The following is a 14,644-nucleotide window of genomic DNA, read 5'->3' on the forward strand; positions in this document are numbered from 1 at the left end:
TTGGATGCTTTATTCCAAATCAACATGTGAATACCTCCGACACAGTATTGTTCAGATAGTAATTCAACATTTGGCATAGATATTACAACTAGAAGCAGAACATAAGGTCATGAAAACAAACACTGTGACCTTCTCTGCGTGTGCACACAGCTGACATTTCAAGAGTTACAATACAAGAGTTGTGGTATGGCTAATAAATCCTTTTAACCTGTTCTACCATTAACTTAATTAACTATATTTAACACAAAATGTACCAATTTCAGATTGACAATGAGTCTAGAATCAGACACCATTTGCAGAATACTCCAAAGTGTGTTTCTGAAGACATCAGAATTTTTTTTTTTTTTATAGAAAACCCTCTTGCTCCCAAATTCCCCAGCAAAAATAGCTGAAGTCCCAGAATAGTAAGCAAATTCGGTTTTCCTTAACCTTCTAAGGACAAAGTATAAGTAACACTCGCATGCATAATCTCCCAATTCAACACTGGAAGTGCAGGCATAGTGCAAATACAAGGAGCAGCAGTAGGCCCTATGGTCCTTCACCGGGTATTGTTCTATATAAGTGTCTTGAGAGCAGTCACTTTTATGGTCGAAGAGGTGTAAGGTAGACAAATATCCAGGGCCTGATCAGATATCTGGGGACATTGTGGGAAACCAGAGGGGAAATTGCATTGCCCTTGTTGAAATTTACAAGTTGTCCTTAAATACAGGAGAGGTGCCGGAAAACTGGAGGGTGGCAAATGTTGTGCCTCTATTCAAGAAGGGCTGCAGGGAAAATGCTGGGAACTATTGGCCACTGAGCTTAACATCTGTAGTTGGAAAGTTACTAGAGAGTATTCTGAGGGATCGGTTATACAGGCATTTGGATGGGCAAGGGCTGATTTAGGGACAGTCAGCATGGTTTTTTTGTACACGAGAGGTAGTGTCTCACAAATACGATTTAGTGTTTTTGGAAGACGTGACCGAAAAGGTCGATGAGGGCAGAGCTGTAGATGTTGTGTACATGGACTTCAGCAAGGCAGACAAGGTTCTGCATGGTAGGTTGGTCTAGAAGGTTAGATCGCATGGGATCCAAGGAGAGATAGCTGAATGGATAGAAAATTGGCTTCATGTAAGGAAGCCGAGGGCAATGGTGGAAGGTTGCTCCTCAGACTGGAGGCCTGTGGTTGCCCGGGGTTTGATGCTGGGCCTGTTGTTGCGTGTCATCTATATCAATGATTTGGATGAGAACATACAGGGCAAGATTAGCAAATTTGCAGATGATACAAAAATGGGTGGTTTGCAGATAGTGAAGATGGTTGTGAACGATTGCAGCAGGATCTGGATCGATTGGCCAGGTGGGCGGAGGAATGGTTGATGGAATTTAATACAGAGAAGTGTGAGGTGTTGCATTTTGGGAAGTCTAACAAATCCTTGCACCATTCTCTTAAATGTTCTCTGCATGCCTTGCAGTTTGAAGGCATTATTTTCAGTATCAGGGCGACCAAATCTGAGCCCAATACTCCAAGGGCGGCCTCAATGCTTTATAACCATATAACAATTACAGCACGGAAACAGGCCATCTCGACCCTTCTAGTCCGTGCCGAACACATAATCTCCCCTAGTCCCATATACCTGCGCTCAGACCATAACCCTCCATTCCCTTCCCATCCATATAACTATCCAATTTATTTTTAAATGATAAAAACGAACCTGCCTCCACCACCTTCACTGGAAGCTCATTCCACACAGCTACCACTCTCTGAGTAAAGAAGTTCCCCCTCATGTTACCCCTAAACTTCAGTCCCTTAATTCTCATGTCATGTCCCCTTGTTTGAATCTTCCCTACTCTCAGTGGGAAAAGCTTTTCCACGTCAACTCTGTCTATCCCTCTCATCATTTAAAAAACCTCTATCAAGTCCCCCCTTAACCTTCTGCGCTCCAAAGAATAAAGCCCTAACTTGTTCGATAAAGCCCTAACTTGTTCAAACTTTGCACAAACTTCTAAACCAATCCTCGACTGAAGGCCAATGTTCTAAAAGCCACATTCACTATCTGGTCTACCTGTGAGGGCACTTTCAGGAAACCATGTACCTGCACGCCTAGATTCCTCTGCTTACCAGGGCCCTATCAATCACTGAAAGTCCTGCCCTGGTTTGACTTCCCTAAATTCAACACCTCACACTTAACCATTTACCTTTCCTCAGCCCATTTGTCCAACTGATCAAGATCCTGCTCCAACTCTTGATAACCATATTCACCGTCCACAATGTCAACCCATTTTGATATCATTAGCTATCTTACTGATAATCCCATGTACAATCTCATCCAAATCGTTCAGATAGATAACAAACAGCAATGGGCCCAGCACCGATCCGAGGCACACCACCAGTCACAGGCCTCCGATCCACAAAAACAACCTGCCACCATCACATTACCTACCATGAAGCCATTTTATTAATCAGTCAACTAGCTGTCCCTGGATCTCACATGATCTATCATTCCAGAACAGCTTACCATGTAAAACTTCATCAAAGTTTGAAGAACTTGATTATGGCCTAATAACTGTGAAAAAACTCATACTCAAACTTTGGAAAAAGACAACAGTCCCCACAGTGAAGATGTGGATTACTGATATGCCCGAGACACTACATTTAGAAAACATTACGCTTGTTTTGGCTGAAAAAGCATATCAATTTCTCAAAACATGGTCACTTTTCACTGAATTTCTGTAACAACAGAATGGTTACACACAAATTTAAAAACAATGCTAGGGATGGATGGGGGTTGGGGGGGAGAGAAGGTGTATCTCCAGCTACCTTTTTCTTATTTCTCTTCTCTCCTCCTACACTTCTTTGGTAGTTTAGGGGTCTTTTCCTTTATTTCTTTTATTTTTCTTCTTTTTCTTCATTCTCTCCTTTTTTCTTTTTTTTTCGATTTAGGTTTCAATGTTAAAAATGAAGCTGTACAACAATTGTATAACTGTCATGTCGATTGCCTTATTCCTGTACAATTGTTTCTAAATAAAAAAAATTAAAAATAAAGTCAGACGAAGGGGTTCGGCCCGAAACATTGCCTATTTCCTTCGATCCATAGATGCTGCCTCACCCGCTGAGTTTCTCCAGCATTTTTGTCTATCTTTTATCAAAGACCTTGCTAGTCCATTTAAGACAATATCAATAACCCTGCCCTCATCAACTTTCTTGATTAACAAAAAACTCCAATCAAATTCATGAGGCAAGATCTTCCATGCATGAAACCATGCTGACTATCTAGAATGGACTTCTCTTTTCAAATGAACGCATATTCTATCCCTCAAAATCCTCATCTAGAACTTTACCACGGATGTTAGAATTACATTTTATCAGGATGTATCACAGCTCGGTTTGGGAATGAACTCCGTCCAAGGTAACAAGAAATTGCAGCGAATTGTAAACACAGCCCAGGCCATCACATAAACCAACCTCCCCTTCTATTGTCTCCATTTATACCTCACGTTGCCTCAGCAAGGCCAGCAGCATAATCAAGGACGAGTCTCACCCTGGCCACTCCCTCTTCTCCCCTCTCCCATCAGGCATAGGAATGTGAAAACACACACCTCCAGATTCAGGAATAGTTTCTTCTTCGATATTATCAGGCAACTGAATCATCACAACCAGAGAGCAGTCCTGAACAATTATCTACCACTGGTGACCTTTGGACTATCCTTGATCGGAATTTGCTGGCTTTGCCATGCACTAAATGGCATTCCCTTATCATGCATCTATACTCTGTAAATGACTGTATTGCTATTGTATTATCGTTCTGCCGACTGGATAGCACGCAACAAATGCTTTTCACTGTACCTCGGTAATCTTGACAATAAAGGAAATGTACTGGCTGACAGTTCTCAGCTTTTAAGGCCTACTTAAAAAGCATAATATTTAAGAATAAATAGCCACCTTCCATTTGTCCACATTTTCCATGTCAGAGCTATTTAATGTTCCCTTTTTTCTCTCCTGGTTTCTTCATTTCCCCAGCCTCCTATACTCCTACAGGGACAAATTATCAACTGCTTGCACCTGACCCATGCCTCCTTTTTCCTGACCAGAGCCCCAATCTCTCTGATCATCCAGATGTCTTTCTCCTACCTGCCTTGCCCTCCTTGCAATGCCTTGAACTATCACACTTTTAAAAACATCTCTCTTTCTGGACACCCCTTTGCCCTCAAACAATCTACTCCAAACAACTTTTGCAAGGGTCTGGCTACTCCGAAAGTTGGCATTGTTCCAATTTATAATTTTAACTTGTGGACCAGCCCAGTTCATATCCATAAATATTTTGAACTGAATAGAAACGTAGTGGCTAGTCTCAAATTGCACACCCATTGACACTTCAGCCAATTCCAAGAGTAAGTCAAGTATTGCCCTCTCCAATGTAGGGCCCTCTACATATTGCTTGAGGAAACTTTCCTGAACACACATGACAAATTCCAGCCCTTGGCGCTAGGGCAGCCCCAGTATATATTGGGAAAATTAAAATCAATTATCATGGCAAGCCCATTAGCCCTGCAGCGGTCTGCAATCTCCCGGCATATTTGTTCATCTCATTTCCCACGGACTATTTGGGAGCCTAAAATACAATCACAACAAGACGATTGTCCGTTTATTTCTCAGCTCCAATATAGCCTCCCTTAGTAATTGTGTGAAGACACCTTTACTACAGTACTCAAAACCTCTCATTAAGTCCAACATATGATTCGTCTTACAAATTGTTGCGCCATTTTGACTTTTTGTGACTTGCGTACAAAGGCACCCATATCGTTTTAACATATAATTTAGTTTCTGCAGCAAAATTAATTAAGGGAAAATCCAAACTTGTTCATCTTGATTTTTAATGAAAATGTCTTAAGATTGTGAAATAAAGAGATTGTTAAAATCATACACTAGGACGCAGAGTAAGAATATTTTGTCAGCTGTGTTGTTATAGCATCCTTATTTATTGCTGAAGTACAAGTATGAGCAGCCACAAAGTACAAATATTTAAACTGAAAATTATCGCCATGGCTGCACCGGTGGGATTAATATTCTATTTAATAAGGAACATTACATTGAGAACAGGTCATCAACACCACCAATGTTAAATACTTAATGCCCATTCTAATGTGTTTAAAATAATCAGAAATTTACTTCCTAGGCAACTTAAAAACCTAATCCAAATTAAAATACTATCTGGCTTCATGCCAATAGAAATTCCACTTCTAATAACTTGCATTTTATGTTTTCTAGAATTTAAGAATGATTAGGTCTCGGCAATGAAGACAACGACAAAGTATTTAATCAAAGATGTGCAACGATAGACATTGGAAAATGGATAGACCGTTTAGCTCGAGCATCTTCCACAATTCAACATTGAAGCCAGCTCAAACCTCACTTTCATCCAACCACCCTAGTTCTACAATCCACAATGCTGCACAAATTAAAAATTAGTTCCTTTCAATTCTCAATTGCCAGTTTCTTTTAACATTGCCAGCTTCAGCAGCTTTGAGGAAGAGCGCCAGATTTCCATTACCTTGTGTTCCTAACATTTCCTTGTTATTATTCTTTAGAATCATTTAATAATGATACAAATCTTAATCGGAGCACTTTTCTTATACTCCTATATATCAAACAATAAACCCATCTTTGCATTTAATATATTGAGCCTGTATCATTCTGCTGAACTGATCTAAATGGAAATTTATCTCCTTTTCTTCAAAACAAGAAAGGGTCTGAAGGTTTCTGACTCTAAGCGTCATCTATTCCCTTTCTTCAGAGATGCTGCCTGACGTGCTGAGTTACACCAGCATTTTGTCTATGCTTTTCTTCAAGTTTCTTCAAAAACAGTGGAACAAAAACAGAGGTGCAATGCCAACTGAATTAAAAAATCCCTTAATGGGATCTAAACAATCTTGTGAACAGTTGTATTAAAAAAAAAAAAATCATATCTAGAGGGGTCTAATTTGACTACCTTATGAAATACAATACAACTTGGACATTTCATGGACACGAACTTTATTCGGACCGTAAAAGGCAACAATTTCTTCTGTGAATTTTACACCTTAAATTGTTCAAGCAATGAGCTACTTGCATTTTATGTATTCCGAACAAAAAGTTGTTCTTTTAGAAATGGAGAATCAGAAAATTGCTAGTACGTGAAAGATTTTTTATAAATATACAAAGGCAGTTGATGCAGAGGCAGTGATCTTGACTGTGGGTGCTGTCTGTACGGAGTTTGCACATTGATACCGTGTGGGATTTCTCCGGACGCTCCGGTTTCCTCAAGACACAAGCGTTTGTAGGTTAATTGACTTAAATTGTTCCTGGTGTGTGGGGATCACTGGTCGGCACAGGCTCAGTGGCTAGAATGACCTTGTTTTTGCGTTGTATCGCTAAACTATACAGCGGTATTCACAGTAAAGGCGCTGTCCCACTGCGGGGACATTTCAGAGACTGTCTTTGACCTTCAAGCTCGCCTGAAAAACCTCGACTGTCAGCGATGAAACCGAGAGCTGAGTCGACCGACCGCACACACACATCGCAAAGGCAGGGGCCAGGGAGAGCGGGGGAGCAGTGCCTGAAATTCACACCCGCGATGAACAGAAAGATAAAAGACGCCCGGTCAGCCAAGAAGATTGCCTACGGCTGCCCTCGACTGCCTGTAACTACATCGCGACCCCACTCCACTGCACTACGTTCAAAAGAACCATGCCAACCAATTTTTACGTGCGGGAAATTTTTCAACATGCTGAAAGATTTTCCGCGACCTAGCTGAGGCCGCGAGTATGCGGGAACTTCCCTCGAGCATGAAGGCGTTCCAGTGACCTCATAGGACCTCCTAGGACCACGTGTCGACCATGCTGCGAGTTTGAGTCGAGAGCAAACTCTTCTAAACTTGCAAATTAGGTTGCCACAGTGGGACAGCCCCTTAATTTTTTTTATCAGTTCATTACATTTTTCATCTAAATGCGTTTCACCTGGTTAGAAAATAAGAGCTTTGTATTATTAAAAGCAGATGAGCATCCATCTGCATATGCTATTTAAAAGATTATCTTTGCAGTGCTAGTTACCCAGAAGTGCTTGAGGTTTCAAAATGTTAAATATGAAAAACCTTCATCCTGATAGGTATTGTTATTAATCTTCACAAAACATTATCAGCATCAAATCAATTAAAAGCATATTTGTACATTAACTTTTACAAACCTCCATGAGGCCCTTAATAATCAGCACCGTAGTCTTGGGCTGCTGGTCAAACATTTCAATGTATTTCTATTTACCAAAATAAAAAACAATGGCTTATTTGGATCTCCTTTTATTTTATCAGTCCTTTTACTTCACTTGCATTAAACGTTATTCATGTTATTCCCTTTATAATGTATCTGTACACTGTGAATGGCTTGATTGTAATCATGTATTGTCTTTCCACAGACTGGTTAGCACGCAACAAAAGCTTTTCACTGTACCGCAATACATGTCACAACAAACTAAACAAACTCAACTCAAACTTGCTTGCGCTCCTGAATGCACTGATTTTGCTGGGGCACCAGGCATACAAGTTATTTATTACATATTAGTACCTTATGAAAGGGGCCATTTGCCAACATCCAGATCTCACTAAATACTGGTCAGGCCGCATTTGGAATATTGTGAGCAATTTTGGGCACCGTATCTGAGGAAGGATGTGCTGGCTCTGGTGAGGGTCCAGAGGAGGTTTGCATGAATGATCATATGTGAGCGTTTGACGGCACTGGACCTGTAATCGCTGGAGTTTAGATGAATGGGGGGGGGGGGGGGGGGGGGGGGGATTCCACTGAAACGTACTGAAAAGTAAAATACTTGGATTGACTGAATGTGGAGAGGATGTTTCCACTAGTGGAAGAGTCTAGGACTAGGGTCATACCCTCAGAATTAAAGAACGTTCCTTTAGGAAGATGAGGAGAAATTTCTTCAGTCAGAGGGTGGCGAATCTGTTGAATTCTTTGCCACAGAAGGCTGCAGAGGCCAAGTAAAGTGATAAGCAATAAGTTTCAACAGCTCTAGTTTCATTTGCTATCTTTAAGATAGCCTCATCTCGTCAAGTATTTGGCTTTAGAGGAACTGCAAATGCTGATTTACAAAATAAAAATTCAGCGGGTCAGGCAACATATCTGGAGACGTGGATAGGATATGTTTCAGGTCGGGACCCTCCTTCAGACTGAGAATGTGGATAAGTGATCTTTCAGCATTTGGCTTTGCCTTGGAAATGATCGTTCACGTGGGATGCGAGAGAAATAACAAGTTAGATCACAAAAACTAGGTAAGATCTTGAGAGACAATGGTCAGATCTTGAGAGACACCCGGCTTGTAGTTGACGCCAAGCATGGAACCACAGTTGGGAAAATTAAACACTGAGTCATGCGTTATTATAATCTTCAATCAAACTTAGTAATGACATCCTTTCTCTTTGAACAGTTCAATTTTAACCCTGAAATGATGACTGCACGATAAAACAGCCAAAACCTATTTACATCCAGTGAACCATGAAGGCCAAAGTCTGAGGGAAAAGTAATCAAGCAAAATTATTCATTTTAAAAGCCAAACTACTGAACTATCCAATTATATTTTGAAGTGGAGTGACTAGACAAGATGAAATATTTACTGTTGTGAAAGTTAAGCAACGACACTCACACATTTAAACATTTCTTGTGCACATCCATATCCCATGTCACGCAGCTACATTAGAAAACATGCTATTCAACAGACCAAGTACAAAAAAATGGCACATTAGTAGTTTATCACATTGACTTAAAAATGATTTGTGAAGAAAAATGCTGATTTAATTGTCAATTTGGAGTTCTGCATGGGTATTTCATGTGGGGTTCTTCTAGTAACTGACAAGAGAATGAGGTTTTGATGAACCTTCTGAAGTTACAATGATAGTCGAAAAGATTTTCCACAGAAATTCTATCCTTTGACATCAAAAAGGTAAAAAAAAAAAAAAAAAAAAAAAAAAAAAAATCACATTTACTGATTCCCCTCCACCACTGAATACTGGAGTCTTTAAACCCAATAACATTGTGGGAGCACCTTTATCTCATGGACTGTAGCAGCTGAAGGCGGCGACCCACCACCACCTTCTGAAGGGCAATTGGGGATGGGCAATAAATGCCAGCCTCGTCAGGTATGTCGATATCCTGAGAATGAATAAAAAAACTTCATTAAAGTTTAAACTCAAAGATTTCAGACTCTCCCAAAACCATGGACTTAAGAGTCGATAGTGTAGAATGACTTGACCTTGAACAAATATGCAATCGCTTGGGCATACGGAGTGTAGATCATTTCCCCCCAAGATGCAGCAAATGCACCCAGGGAAACAAATAAAGGTTCCCTTTCAATGTCGAAAAGGACTGAATTTTATTAAATAACTTAACCCAAATAAAACTTTGGGTAAGATCATTTCAAAAATGGGCAAGGAGCATCTTTCAAGTTTAATTCATATAAAGTCAACAAAAATTTTCATCGTGAGTTGACCAGATTTTCTGATGGTTATATTTTTGACTTGTCAATTCCTGCAGTTATTTATTTCCCCATAATTTGAGTCCAACGAACAAACAAACCTTTGAAAAAAACATTACTCAACACATTTGGTGATATCTTTGACGATAGCCAAGAGAAATGAATATGCAGAGACAACTCTGTACAGAAGAAGCAAATTTATATTGCCTTTGCTCTGCCGCAGCCCCACTATTAGAGGTAAGCTCCTCCAGCCCACTGAGTCTACTGCAATCATCGATCATGCTAGTTTTATGTCCTACCCACGAGGGACAGTTTACAGAAGCCAATTAACCTACTGCACATCTCAGAGATGCTGGTGGAAACTGGAGCGCCCGGAGAAAACCCACACGGAAAGAGGAAGGGGGGGGGGGGGGGGGACCATACAAACTCTGCGGAGACAGCACCCAGTCAAGATTGAACCAAGGTCACTGGCACGGCAAGGCAGCAACTCTAACACTGTAGATTATCCAGTTAATCGGCTATTTTTGCTCCAAAATGAATTATATCCAACATTCCAATCACTTAAATGTAATAATTTTCTATTCACTTTGCTTTCAAATTATGTACCCTCTCAATATGCCAAAGGCCTGGCAACACTCCTTTCAGAGTGTGTATGCTATTTTTATAGCTTAAATATCCTCTGTTGGAAAACTCTGCTTTGAGATTATTGTACACATACCATTATTTCTATCGGTACCACTTCTCATCTGCATGTCTAATGTCATATTGTGTCACGAGTGAAGTTTTTTTCAACTCTCACATTCATCCTTGTGATGGGAGAGATAATGGTGACCTTTGCCAGAGTTCCAAACTGCTGATGAAACTTTGGGAAATTCTAGATTTTGGTGCAGACGATGAAGCACATTTCTCAGACATGCTGCCAATGTTTCAGAAACCCCAATCATTCAAATTGGTTCACCCCAGGACTTGACAGGTGTCCAATGCCAGGTTTAGGTACCAGTGCATCTAATACAGTCACCACTTGGATCCTAACTAATCTTAATCATTATTTGTGATTTTGTCAATTAGGTTAAGGTTATTTTTAAAAGCCTGTTCATATTTATTTTGTATTCATCTCAATTATAATGGTTTGTACCTGTCTTTCACACAAACCTGAAAAATGAGTTGCAATTTTCAAAAGCTTCAACCTCCAGATGTCAAGAGTTATACAGCACAGAAACAGGCACTTCAGACCAACTTGCCCAAGCCAACCAAGATGCCCCATCTTTTGCAGTTGTACAGAGCCTCCTTCTGCAGTTGTATAGAGCCCTAGTGAGACCACACCTGTAGTATTGTGTGCAGTTTCGGTCCCCTAATTTGAGGACATTCTTGCTTTTGAGGGAGTGCAGCGAAGGTTTACAAGGTTAATTCCCGGGATGGCGGGACTGTCATATGCTGAGAGAATGGAGCAGCTGGGTTTGTACACTCTGAAGTTTAGAAGGACGAGAGGGATTCTCATTGAAACATATAAGATTGTTAAGGGCTTGGACACACCAGAGGCAGGAAACATGTTCCCGATGTTGGGGGAGACCAGAACCGGGGCCACAGTTTAAGAATAAGGAGTAAGCCATTTAGAACGGAGACGAGGAACCACTTTTTCCTCACAGAGTGGTGAGTGTGAAATTCTCTGCCTCAGAGGGCGGTGGAGACAGGTTCTCTGGATGCTTTCAAGAGAGCTAGATAGGGTCTTAAGAATAGCACAGTCAGGGGATATGGGGAGATGGCAGGAACGGGGTACTGATTGGGAATGATCAGCCATGATCACATTGAATGGCGGTGCTAGCTCGAAGGGCTGAATGGCCTACTCCTGCACCTATTGTCTAAGCCAGTTCCAACTTGCCCAAGCCAACCCAGATGTCCCATCTAAGCCAATTCCATTTGCCTATGTTTGGCCCATATCCCTTTAAACCTTTCCTATCCATGTAGCTGTCCAAGTGTCTTTTAAACGCTGTTTAGTACTTCCTACAAGGACCTTCTCTGGCAGTTTCTTCAATATACCCATCACCCAGTGTGTGAAAAATTTGCCCCTCATGTTGCTATTAAATCATGCTCCTCTCACATATGACCTCTTGTTCTTGATTACCCTACCCTGGGCAAACAACTCGTGTACATTCACCCTATCTATCCCCCTCATCATTGTATACACCTCAATAAGATCACCCCACAGTCCCCTGCTCTCTAAAGCTGCCCAACCACCATCTGTAGCTCAGGCCCTCAATTCCTGGCAACATCCTCATCCCCGTCAGGGAAGTTTCAAGAATAGGCCTCTGTCCTGCACTGCCGAAGGTCTAGTCATTATTCAAACCAGCTGCTCCAGAGTATAGAGGGCCAGCGAGACAGGTAATTCAACTGGAGGTCTCAGGCTGGCATGACCCAGCCCTGCACATTGTAAGCTCCCACTATTGGATTTTAAAATGTTTTTCTCTCATCTTTCCCCATGTTAAATGATTTAACATTGCATGCAACAGGTGACTGATTAACTTCCATTCACCAGTTCAAGGAAAGCAAGAACACTGCATGAAATAAAGGCTCTGAAGGACAAGATCACAAACTCAAAGCTCTGTGCAACAGAAATGCTGTGTTGGCTCACAAATATTTCCAAGTAATTCCTTGTTCAAAATAAAACAATTGGTGCAGTATCCACTGGTTTACTGGATCTAAATACGTAAATTTTGCAACTTTAACTCTGGCAGCCTTTTGTATAGTAATGCCAATTGGAACGTCTCGTTGGATTTTGCAATGTAGCCCAACTACAATTATGGAAAACAAAGTACTTTATCCAACAAAAAATATAATCTTTTCATCCCAAAGACGAAGAAAGATTCGAAGGAGGGAATGAGGTGATTGTAGCCGACAAGGGAAGTCAAAGACGTCACAAAACTAAAAGAGAAGGCATAATATTGCAAAGATTAGCGGGGAAACTTGAGGATTGCAAAAGTATCTAGATATTTAAAGAGCAAAAGATAGACAAGAGTAGAGATTGGACCGCTGGAAAATTATGTTGTAGTAGTAGTAATGGGGAATAAAGAAATGGCAGATGAATTGAATATGGTTTTTGCACCAGTCTTCAGTAGAAGACACCAGTAACGTACCTGATACTCAAGAGAGTCAGGGGGCAATTACTGGAGTTGCCATTACTAAATAGGTGTTTAGGAATCTGAAAGACCTGAAGGTGGATAAACCACTTGGATCGGATAGACTACACCACAGGGTTGTGAAAAAGTAGCTTTAGGGATTGTGGAGGCATCAGTGGCAATCTTTCAAGAATCACTAGTCAGGGGTGGTTCCAGAGAACATTGCAAATGCTATTCCACTGTTCAGACAGGTTAGCCTAACTTCAGTAGTTGTAAGATTATATAGAGTCCATTATTAAGGATGAGGTTTCTGAGTCCGAAGCACATGATTAAATAGGCCGAAGTCAGCACGGTTTTGTGAAGGAGAAAACTTGCCCTGCAAATCTGTTGGAAATCTTTGAGGAAGACAAAATCCTGTTTGTCAGCTATAAAAACCTGGATGCAACATAACTTCCTCAAACTCAACAGTGATAAAACAGAATTCCTCCTCATAGGCTCCAAATCCACACTCAGCAAAATCAATAACCCCTCTCACCATCGGACGGCACCACTGTCTCCCCATCTCCCCAGGCCCGCAACCTTGGCGTGATCTTTGATTCCACCTTCTCCCTTGAGCCTCACATCCGCCATGTCATTAAAACCTCCTCCTTTCACCTCTGCAACATCGCCAAACTCAGACCCTCTCTCGCACCTCCCGCTGCTGAAAGACTCATCCATGCCTTCATCTCCTCCCGACTGGACTACTGCAATTCACTTCTCCTTGGCATCAGCTCCACCTACATCAACCGACTCCAACTAGTCCAGAACGCAGCCGCCCGACTCATCACACACACCAAATCCTGGCATCACATCACTCCAGTCCTCGAACAACTTCACTGGCTTCCCAACTCCCACCGGATCACCTACAAAATCCTGATCCTCACCTACAAAGCCCTCCACCATCTGCCCCCCCCCCCCCCATATCTCATTGACCTCCTCTCCCCCTACCAACCCTCACGGTCCCTCAGATCCACATCAGCCGGTCTCCTCTACATCCACAAGTCCAACCGCAGTTTTGGGGACAGAGCCTTCTCAAGGGCAGCTCCCAGGCTCTGGAACTCCCTCCCCCAACTGATCCTCAATTCCGTGTCCCTCACCATCTTCCAGTCCCGCCTCAAGACCCATCGCTTCACCTCTGCCTATCCTTAGCCCCACGTCCCCCTCCCTTTTCATCTGTGCATTAATTTCCTCATATTGTGTTTTGAATTGAATTATGTCTTTAATTTGTGTACTAGTCATGTCTCTACTACTTATTTCATTCCCCTTACATGTTTTTCCTCTACTTGCTAAATTTTTGTAAGGTGTCCTTGAGACTCTTGAAAGGCGCCCATAAATAAAATTTATTATTATTATTAAGTAAATAGCGGGATTGATAAAGGAGAATCAGTAAATGTTGTTTACCTGGATTTCCAGAAGGCCTTTGATAATACCGCACGTGAGGCTGCTAAACAAGATGAGAGCCCATGGTACAAGGGGGAAGATACTAACATGGACAGCAGTTGGCTGAATGACAGAAGGCAAACAGTGGGCATAAAGGGTGCTTTTTCCAGTTGGCTGCCAACAACTGTTGGTGTTCTGCGGGCGTTGGTGTTAGGGCCACTAGTCTTCACATTGCACATCAATGATTTGGTGAGGGAATTAAAGGCTTAAAGTGAATTAAAGAATTAAAGTTTGCAGATGATACGAAAAGAAGTGATTCAATAATGCTTTATTTGTCACATATGCAACTTCACAGTGAAATTCCTTGTGCATATTACACATGCAGGCATCGCCATTTTTGACACCAATATTAAAATACCAAAGTCCGGTCGGCCCGCACGCTCGATGTACTGTAGCAGTTTCCGTAAACTGACGTCCCTCTCCTACAGTTAAGTTTATTGTCACGTGTACTGAGGTACAGTGAAAAGCTTTATGTTCCGTGCTATCCAGTCACCCGTTGGTGACTCACGTGGTTAAAGACAATACATGATTACAATCGAGCCACTTACAGTGTATAGATACA

The 14,644-nt window shown here is 41.5% G+C and overlaps 1 protein-coding gene across 6 annotated transcripts in view; it reads right to left on the bottom strand.

The window, feature by feature from the left end:
- The window catches only part of amd1 (adenosylmethionine decarboxylase 1), a 61,183-nt gene that overhangs the window by 38,452 nt on the left and 8,087 nt on the right, over nt 1-14,644 (bottom strand). Inside the window, exon 2 of one of the 6 annotated variants that reach the window (XM_055665339.1) lies at nt 9,062-9,168. The exons of the other annotated variants lie outside the window; for them this stretch is intronic. The gene's annotated coding sequence lies outside the window, so the exon portion shown is untranslated. The remainder of the gene's footprint in view (nt 1-9,061; nt 9,169-14,644) is intronic. 6 annotated transcript variants of the gene reach the window in all.

The sequence above is a fragment of the Leucoraja erinacea genome, unplaced genomic scaffold (assembly GCF_028641065.1).
Source record: "Leucoraja erinacea ecotype New England unplaced genomic scaffold, Leri_hhj_1 Leri_117S, whole genome shotgun sequence".
Lineage (NCBI taxonomy): Eukaryota > Metazoa > Chordata > Chondrichthyes > Rajiformes > Rajidae > Leucoraja > Leucoraja erinaceus.